The sequence below is a fragment of the Marmota flaviventris genome, chromosome 6, assembly GCF_047511675.1.
Source record: "Marmota flaviventris isolate mMarFla1 chromosome 6, mMarFla1.hap1, whole genome shotgun sequence".
NCBI lineage: Eukaryota > Metazoa > Chordata > Mammalia > Rodentia > Sciuridae > Marmota > Marmota flaviventris.
The window spans coordinates 128,658,980-128,669,476 of NC_092503.1; the positions used below are offsets into that span (position 1 = coordinate 128,658,980).

Below are 10,497 nucleotides of genomic sequence, written 5' to 3' on the forward strand. Positions count from 1 at the left end.
AAAAAGAGTTATATAGCACCAGAGTTTGAGTGACCTTGGCAGAGATAGAAAGCTAAATTTTTTTCTGTAGCATTTTTTTCTTTCAAAATAGGATGCAGGAAGATGAAATCTGATTTAATATTTAAAGTTTAAATTGATAGAAATATTAAGAGTGCTAAAATACAAGTACCTGTTTATTAAGATTTAGCCTTAAAAAATGGTTGTGGGTGGGGACTTAAGAGTAAGAAGGTGGAGATGCTGGGGATTGAACCCAGGACCTCATGCATGCAAAGCATGTGCTCTACCACTGAGCTACATCCCCAATTCCATGCTATTTGCATAGCACAAAAACACTGTTCTTTGTATACATTGACCAAACTTTCTCTAAAATATGTTTTGTATAGTCTGTTATGCATGAATTGTGTGTATACAGGTCTTGAATATCAGAAAGAGGATTTATGCAAATTGTGTCCCTAAAGGCTTTAGATTCATCTGAAACAAAAACTCTGTTCAGAAAGAGTGGTTACAAAATTGACTTTTATTTGTACGGGAATATCAACAGCCATTTGGAAAAACTAGCATCAGGAAAAGTAGATACATAAATGGTAACAGCAAACTGCTAGGAAATCTAATGTGTAACACAAAGTCTAACAATTAACAGGGGCCAATCAAGCTAGGTAAAGGACTGGGATAGATCATCTTATTGTAGCATGGGGCATGGGTCTGGGTTCTTTGTCTCATGAATTTGAAGAATAAAATCCATGGACACAAGGGTGAAAAAGTAACAGGATTTGTTAGAATAATAGAAAGAAAGCTGAGCTCCCAAAGAGGGAGGGGTCCCAGGAGAGGGATACCAAAAGGTGGCTATTGTCTAGGGGTTTATATAGATCTATGAATTTAAGGAAGTCAACCCTGTGCCCAATCCTGGGTAAGGCATTCAATATCCATGAGATGTTCACGCAGCCTGTCCAATCAAAATATCAATCAGACATTTTCCCTTCTTTGGAGAAGCATGGAGTCATGTACGTCATGATTTTAAAATAGCCTTTTTATAAGTTTTTCAGCAAATATCTGTACTATTTGTGTTCCACTGTGGAAGTTACTTAGGAGCCCATCTACCTATTGCCCAGCCTTATTTCTTTCTCCTAACTGCCGCAGTCTGGCTGGGCACAAATCACGAGCCACTGAAGCAGGAACAAACTTTATTTTTAAACTGCAGGAAAACACTTCACACAGCTCCCGGGGAATCCTCCCGAAAGCCACGCGGCTCGTCCAGGAACCCCCAGCCGGAAATATCTCTCCCGGAAATCCCTCCTCCTGCACTTCCCCAACCAATGGGAACTCTCGGGGAATCCCCGGAAATCCCCACGAGAACTCCAAAATAGTGCGAGAACTCAAAAGTTGCGGCAGAGGCGGATAGTAATGCCTCGCCTGTCAATCAATACTGTTGGCAAAATGCCAGGGGCCATACAGACTCAGCCGTGGCTCTCAGCACCTAACATCATTATGAGGTCACCCAATCTCATTTTATGGGCCTAGTCAATGTATGTTTAACTGTGGAGAGCAGGTTGTGCCGTGCTGTGAATTATTCCTGAAGTGAAGAATAGTAGTTCTCAGACTATACCTAAACTTGTGTTACTCCATATTATAAAGTAATAGTTTGTCTTAAGCTACTCCATTTTAAGTTTAAGTACTGAGGTGGAAGACTCTATACTTTCTTTGTTCAAGTAAACAATTATCATCTGCCTAGCACAACCATAAGGTACAAACTGCTAAATAAATTAATCGTGCTAATAAAAATGACCACCTATTAACTTACCAAATTAAGCAGAAGCACATGGATGCATGAATATATCAAACTCATATTGGAAAAAACAGATTCATGAGTTTATTGAACACACCACTGAATGAAGCAACTCTCTCACTAAAGACCCATAAAAGAAGGAACACCCCAAGTCCAGAAACAAAAGCACTCTGACCTTGTCACCTGGTCATTCATCTCAAGCCTTGCCCAGGAAAACCTCCATAACAATGAACTCCCCAATTTCATTCCTTCAGCTTTAGCAGACTGGTTTCTCAAAGCTGACATCTCAAGTTGATATTCCAAGCTGACACACTGAAACTGCCATTAGACCTTGAACTAGAATAAGTTCCTGGACTTTGAAAGTTCTGCACTCCAAACAAGTTCATAATCTTATCTGACCACTTACAGTGTGACTCTTTGCCTTCATTCATATCTGCTGTCTGCCTTTGCTCTTAGTTTAGATGCCTGAACCTGGTGGTTGCCTTAAACATTTATTAGGCTTTCCATAACATACACACATGCACATGCACCACACATATTTGTTAAGTATGATGTGTGAAATGAGTGTTATAAATATTTGAAAATAAGGTTGGAATAAAAGAACTTGCTTTTGCCCAGCTTATGACTATCAGGTGACCCACAAGTATTTGGTGAACCGCCACCAATGAAAGTGGTGTAGGCAGTGAATTTGTTATTCAGTAAATTCTGATAATGTGGAAAGACACAAACATGTTTGGTCTACGTTAATGACATAGTTCACTCATGACACTAACTACCTGGTCAAAGAAGAAAACCGACTAAGTAGAGCAAGTAAACCTGTATCCTGTGGAATAAAAAGTATAATCAAGATGCTGAAGATTCAAATATAAATCCAGATTATACAATTTTGAAAAGGTTTTAGCATAATAGTATGAACAATAGCATCACATCAGCATCATCTAGATTCTTGCTAAAAATATAGTCTCTGGCCCTCTCCAGATCTATGACAGGAATTCTGAGGGTAAGGTCCAATAATTTGTTTTAATAAGCCCTGGCGGTGATTACGATAAGCGCTAAAGTTTGAGAATCACTGGTGTAAGGTACTGATGAATATGACAGCGTACCATTTTTCTAACAATAATACACCTTAATACACCTTAGTGCTAAGGTGTTTCCAGCGTGCAAAAAGAAAATAATTTGATATAGTCTGAATTTTTATAGCTCTATATTAAAATGTATATTTAAATGTGTGCGGGGACTTCACAAGCACACATGGGTACGCGGCTGCCTGGAAACGACATCCAGAGAGCTTGCCAGCGCGTCGTGCGGCAATGCTAGGGGTCCGCACGTGCCAGTCGCGCTCGGCACCGAAGCCTTGCGGCCACGAGAATTGCTGGTTAGTAGGCAAGGTCTGGGATGGAAAGAGCTAGAGTGCCAAGACGCTTTGCGGTCGGGAGAGAGGGAAGGGCCACCCTGCGTAGTAGGTGTGTGGTGGCTGGAGGTTTGCTTCGCTTTAGGCTCTGTCCATGCTCACGATGAGTAGTAGCCTTTCAGTATACAACGTTCCTACTCGCGAAGGGTCTTGTGCTTTGCTAAGGGACACAACCACTCACTTTATTTATTTTGCGGAACTGGCATTGAATTCAAAGTCTTTATTCCACTGAGCTACATCCCCGCCTCCCTTTTAAACAGCAGGCTGGCTAATTTGCCGAGACTGGCCTCGATCTTGTCTCAGCCTCCGTAGTAGCTGGAATGAGAGGCGCGTATAACCACGCCCAGTTTTCAGTGGCTTTATTTCTTAAGATGTATATTTTTAATCTTTTCAATCGATTTCAAACGTTTCTCCTTAGATTTGCCTCTAGCTTCCATTGTTTTTCTCCTCTCCTTCTCCTCTCCACAACCGCAGATGGTTTGGGGAAGAGGCAGGACACCCATGGCAACTCCTGGGCATTTCCTGGGAAATTTCAAGTACTGCAGAATGCTTTGGAACATTCAGACTGGTGACCGAGCAAGACTTGTTCCAAGCATAAAGAGGTGGTCTCCCGAGGGACTGAAACTCCATGAGGCCAAGGAAGAAAGGGTGGGATAGAAGGCAAGGAATTCTATTCCTGCCTTCCACGTTTGCCAGGGCAGGAAGGAGAGTAGGAATGGGAGGCAGTGCCGGTCACAGACTGGGAATATGCAGCTGCCCCAAATGCTAGAAGCTGCACCGGAGAGTCAGCGTGTACTCAAGCTGAATCCTAAGGCAGAGACCAGGCTTGGCCTAGGAGGAAAGTTAGACTGTCCAAACCACCGTCTACAGGCTGAAAGTAAAACGCCCAAGAGCGGGGAGCTAAACCACGTTTTGTCGTTGGACAGATGTAGACAGTTGGGACTGAACTGTTGAAAATAACAGTCGCAGTGATAGTTCGCACGCGGGAGAGGCCCTTCTGGAGCTTCCGTGTCAGTGTCTGCAGCCACCAGAATTATCAGAGGAACCACGCCAACCTCATGTCCATTTCACAGTGTCACCGGGAGGCCAGAGCAGTCCCACCAGCAGCGAAGTGGATCACATTTTTCTGTAGATCTCTGCCAAGTGTAAATTCTGAAAAAAATCAACTAACATACTTCAAGCCCACTGCTTCAGTCTTACATCTACCTGCTAATCAAGCTGCTGTAAGCCTGAACAATTTGCTGCCGGGTTCTTACCCTGCGAGGTGATGCTCCCCTGGTGCCAGAATTTGTATGAAATTCAAGAAGCTCAACCTCAAATTTGTTCTCGTGCGCAACTCTGAACTTCTATTTATTTGGCCAAGTTTCATCTTTCAAGACTCTTATAGTCATCAATTTCTGATCAAGAATGTGGTATAGTTTCTGTCTACTGTTGTAGGTACATATTTTTATCTTTGCCAGAGCACATATACTGTACTAAAGTTAAATATATATATACCCATACAGTTCATTGCAAGACACTGTATTCTTATATCTTGAATAGAGTACACTTGTAATTTATTTCTCTCTGCTCTTCCAATGGTTGCTATGTGCCAGACCCTATGCTGTGGTCTTAGGATATAATGATGGGAAAACCTAGTCACAGCCTCTGACGTCCTGAAGGTATCTTTAATTAGAGAAGGAAGCAACCTTAAATAACAACAAAAATCTATATTTATAAACTGTGCAAATGATATTAATGGAAAATACAAATGATGAATGCTATTATTTAGCAAAGAATTTATTAGACCTGCCTGATTATGTTTCTATAAATTTAACTCTAAAAGGTCACAAGACTATGTAATACCTAGTTACAGAAAACTGGTAACCATCAATTAAAAGGAAAAAAAAAAAAGAGACTTGGGGATGTAGCTCAGTGGTAGAGCGCATGCTTTGCATGCATGAGGCCCCGGGTTCGATCCCCGGCATCTCCACTTTATAAGTAAAGCAATAATAACTTTCTTCTGTTCGGAAGAGTTAAGTTTCTTTACTTCCCCCAAAGATAGATGGGGTTTAAGGTTAGATGAATGCCCTACTGGTACATTTAAATAAATGTTCAAAAACTGGTGTACTTTGTTATAATGGAAAATGGCAGTTTCTAACCACAGGTAGAATTCTTCACTAAAAAAGTACGGTTTGGAGAGAACTCTGTCCTGATTTCTTGTCCCTTGGTCTCCTCCCATCCTAAGGGTTAGACTTTGTTTTGTATTAGGGACTGCTGGAGCTATTTACTATAAGATACCTTCTCTTTTCACCAATGTGCTACATTTTTTCACAGTAGTACATACAACCTATTGTAAGCCTACGTGGGTGCGCGCGCGTGCGCGCACACACACACACACACACACACACACACACACAAATCGCCTGTTGAATAAGGTCTAGCTAGTCTGGCTCAACTGAATCTGAGGTTACTTGGGGATCCAAAGAGTCGTTTTTTTCTCTAATCAGTACCTGATTTATTGAGATAATCTTGAAAAAAGAGCTACATAAATTGCATTACATTTTTGAAAGATATAATAGATGTAATAGATATAATTTGCATGGCTTGTGGTCCTTGTTCTGTTTTTAGCATCTCCACTGTATGTCTTCACCAAGAGGAATGTATGATGAGATGAATTTGGTGATATATAAGTATTTGTTTGCAATTATTTTCTTCCATTCTGTAGGTTGCCTTTTTATTCTGTTGATTGTTTCCTTTGCTGTGACATTACTCAGATTTCTAACTTTTGCTTGTTTCAGTATGTAACTTGAAATTTCATCATTATTTAATTTTATAGTTCTATGATTGCTAATGACTTTGAGCATCACTTCACGTCTTTGTTAGCCCCGTACATCTCCTTTTGTAAATTCCTTTTTATATAATTTCCCCATTTCATTATTTGACTTTTTATCTTTGTTTTTGGTTTGAACTGCTGGATAAAGCTCAGGAGCATAAATCATTCTGCAGAGAAATGTGCCAGGACTTATGCAGTTATGTAAAAACTATATCAGTTCTATCTTTTTCTTTTTTCCCATGCCATTTATTTTTGAGGTTCAGTTTGTCCAAGAGAATTTTCCATATTCTGGATTTGGCTGATTGCATCCTGATGGTGTTATTATCCATGACCAACTGCAGTGAACAAAAAGTGCCCACTCAGATTCATCATTAAGGAAGGACTTGTTGCCTCAGCAACCTACAGCTGTCAGGGCCTTCAGGCGTTGCCTTAGCTTTCAAGGCAACCCACATCAAATGACTGAAGGAGCAGTGAGAAGGCCCCAAAGAGACTCAGATGGGTGGTTTAGCTTCAGAAATCCCCATGATGTTTGTTGAGGCTGCCAGGCTTGCACCCTAGCTTGACATCTTCCTCTTCTCAGTTTGTGTCTGCTCCCTGCTTTCCATAGATGTGGATCCTGAAGTTACTTCTTGATAAACATCCTGCACATTCAAGTCCACCTCCAGGTCTGCTTTCCAGAGAATCTAATCTGTGACACCAAGCCACTATCCTCCTATGAATATGGGAATTCTAAGAAAATTCTTACACATATCTGCACAGGGACATGTTGAAAGATTGTTATTGCAACTTTCATCATATTTAAAGGGAATTGGAGGCATTCTAGTGCCTATCCCTGAAGGTACAATGTGATTGAGATGTAGAGGAAAAGTAACTTCCTTCTCTAACAGTCAATACAACACAGAAGACTACACCTTTGGTAACCTAGATGTGTGTGGGTTTTTCCCTACTGATGAGAACACTGGGTGCTCTATATTTCAATCCAATTCTGACATTATTTGCCTGGAGTTAACTACATTCATATGTTCCTTTTTTTATCCCACTTTCCCTTTCTTGTCTCAGACTCCTACCACCATATGCAATAATTTGAATGTGTTTAATACATCATTTTATGTATATATTTTCTTGTGACATATTACTTTGTGAATATATTTTAATTTTATCTACTTCCAGCCCACTTATATGAATCAATGTATTTCTTTGCCTTTAAACATGGTGTTTTGCCATGTGTATGTCTTATTCATTGTTTCTAATGAATGCATGGTATGTTAAGGATCTACCACTATGATATTGTGATATAATAAAATATAATAGCAAAATAAGATATATATCCCCAGTAGAGCTGATGAAACCTCTGTAGATGGGGCGCTAGGAGAATCTTTCTCAGGATGGAGGCTGGTTGCCAAGGGAACCAACCATCTGATTAGAATCTTGGAAATTTCAGGCTCACTTCCTAGCTTCTGGGGAGTTCAGCAAGGGTCTGAATGTTGAATTGATCATAAATAGCTAATGATTTAATCAATGATGCTTACAAAATAAAGCCTTAAAAATCCAAAAGGACAGAGTTCAGAGGCTTCTGGATTACTGAACATGTGGGGATGCAGAGGGTGAATAGCAGGAGAGGGCATGGAAATTCTGTGCCCCTCCCCATCCCTAGCTCTATGCATTTCTTATTCTGACTATTCATCTCTATCCCTTGTAACATCCTTTATATAATAAATAGATAAATGTAAGGAAAGTGTTTCCCTGTGCTCTGTGACCCACTGTAGCAAATTAATCCAACCTGAGCAGTGGGTTATGGGAACACACAATTTATAGCTGATTGGCCAGAAGCACCTGTCACAACTTGAGACTGGAAAATGACATCTGAAGTGGGAAGCAGTCTTATGGGACCAGGCCTTATCCTGTGGCTACACGAACCCACTCTTTAAGTTAATATTATTTAAGTTAATATAAATTTCATCCATAAATTAATGTTAACTTATAATCATAAACATTTTTAATACTATCACATTAATATCACAACACATGAACAAAACTTTCTTAATCTAATGCTCAGTTCCTATTCAATTGTTCCTTTCCCTATTTTATTTAAATCAAGACTTAATCATGGGCTAGGGAAATAGCTTGCTCCACATTTATAAGGCCCTGGGTTCAATCCTCAGCACCACAAAAAAAAAAAAAAAAAAAAATCAACCATGTCATGTTTGTCTGTCATTCTCCTTACATGTCACTTAAACTATATAAGTTCCACCTTTTTCTTTTTTTCCCATGCCATTTATTTTTTGAGGTTCAGTTTGTCCAAGAGAATTTTCCATATTCTGGATTTGGCTGATTGTATCCTGATGGTGTTATTAAATATATTCCTGTATTTCCAACATATGTCATAAACAAATGGTTTCATGTTTTTTATTATGTAAGTTTCTCTCTCTCTCTCTCTCTCTCTCTCTCTCACTCTCACTCTCACTCTCTTTATTTTTATGTGGTGCTGAGGATCAAACCTAGGGCCTCGCATGTGCTAGGCAAGCACTCTACTGCTGAGCCACAACCCCAGCCCTAAAGTTACTTTTTTAACACAAATATTTCATTGGTGATCCTGGATTTGTTCTATTTTACTTCATCAAGGAACATATGATGTGTGGCTGCCTCACTTTTTAACCATGTGAATTTACCTAAAGGAAATGGTCTTTTTCATGTTTAAATGCTTTGGCTAAAACCTCCAATACAACACAGAGTAGTAGTGAAGATAACAGATATCCTTATCTTGTTATGAAAATTATTTTAATCTATTTTGTCATAAAATACCTTAAGGAGATTTAAATAGGTAGAGCACACCATAAAAATCTATGAACAGCCAGGTGCAGTGGCACACACTATAATCCCAGCTTAGTTCTACCCAAGAAGCTGAAGTGGGTTCCAGGTTCCAGACCATCCTGGGCAATTTAGTAATATGTAGTTTCAAAATAAAAATTTTAAAAAGGACTGGGAATATACAGCTTAGTGGTAGAGTGATTTTGTTTGCCAGGCTCTGGGCTGGAACCCTAGTACCACAAAGCAGAAACAACCTCTGAGCAATATATATTACAAAGAATTTATTTTTAAAAAAAAAAAACTCTGGTACAGTAGTACGACACCTGTAATCCCCGCTCAGATACTGGGGAGGCCAGAACAGAATGATCACAAGTTCAAGGACAGCATTTAGCAAGATCTTTAGCAACTTAAGGTATATCCTGTCTCAAAATAAAAAATATGAAGAAAAAAATTTAAAAAGGGGACTGGGGATGTAGCTCCATTGGCTCAATTCCCAGTACCAAAATCTTACAATATTTTAGATTAGCTCTGTCCTAGACAAATCAGCTTTGATTTTTGGATTGGTTAACACATAAAAATGTTGTGGGATACTTGTTTGTTTGGGGGAGCAGTAGTACTTAGTCAAGTTATTTCTAAAATGAGCCCCAAATAAATGTCATTTATTTTGATTGAAATGTTCTTGAATGAGAAATTTAAAAATAAAAAAAGAAAGATATTCAGATGCTTTGGTCTGTCACACTCCCACTGTTATTTCAGCAAAGTGACTATAGTTCTGAATTCATTCATCCAGTCTTATCTATCATTCAGTTTAGGCTTGGCTCGCGCTGCTTGTTATGACTGGCAACACTGTATTGTCTTTCTTATGTTTTCTACTCCATAGTAATAACAGGACCATTGCTTACATATCCATCCATTTGAGAAAATGTAACCTATGAAGTGGTCAAGAGCTCAAAAGAAATAAATAGTAAGGTTTTAGTTTTTGTTCATTTTTTCTTGTACACTTACAAGGTGTTCTTTGCTCCAAGAATGCTTCAGAATAAAATTTAAAAAGTGAATGACACTATGGATCTGTTATTTTATCTTTTTCTCTTTCTGCTGTCCAGCATTATCTCTAGTATGGAAACCAAAGAAACCAGGCCAATTAACTAATTTGCAAAAGTATTCTGATACCACAAAAAAACACAGGCAGTTATGAAAGAACACGAGATACTGTTCAACAGAAGTGATATGGTAAGCACTTTGATCAGAATAAGCGCTCCAAAGACAGTGGAGGTGCTGGGGATTGAACCCAGGACCTCGTGCATGCTAAGCACGCGCTCTACCACTGAGCTACACCCCCGACCGGCAAAGTGCTTGGAGTCCTTTTATCATTTATAATTATTATATCTTTACCTCTAAAAGATTTTGATAAATTGCTAGGGAAACGTGAAAAAAATTATCCCATTTATGAAGAGTGGAGCTGGTTTCTGTACAGCAGCATCTGAAGAAAACAACAAAATGAGATTCCAAAGGAAGGAGTCTGAAAGGAAACAATGTTGTTACTTCCTCGGGTCCAACTTTAAGGCCCCTAGAGGCCAAAACAGGTAGCTGTGCTGTGGTGACTGCAAAGGGGTCCTAGTTTACCGCGCACCGAGCACTGTCCATCTCGGAACAAAGACCTTCAAATCGTCTCGGTAATTC

At 39.4% G+C, this 10,497-nt stretch overlaps 3 non-coding genes across 3 annotated transcripts; 1 reads left to right on the forward strand and 2 right to left on the reverse strand.

Annotated features, from left to right (window-relative positions):
* Positions 1–229: 229 nt before the first annotated feature.
* Trnaa-ugc (transfer RNA alanine (anticodon UGC)) lies at positions 230–301 on the reverse strand. Its single transcript has one exon. It is a non-coding gene; the product is annotated as a tRNA-Ala (tRNA).
* Positions 302–5,094: 4,793 nt separating this feature from the next.
* On the forward strand, positions 5,095–5,166 carry Trnaa-ugc (transfer RNA alanine (anticodon UGC)). Its single transcript has one exon. It is a non-coding gene; the product is annotated as a tRNA-Ala (tRNA).
* A 4,918-nt stretch (positions 5,167–10,084) lies between these two features.
* On the reverse strand, positions 10,085–10,156 carry Trnaa-agc (transfer RNA alanine (anticodon AGC)). The gene has a single exon. It is a non-coding gene; the product is annotated as a tRNA-Ala (tRNA).
* Between the last annotated feature and the right edge of the window lie 341 nt (positions 10,157–10,497).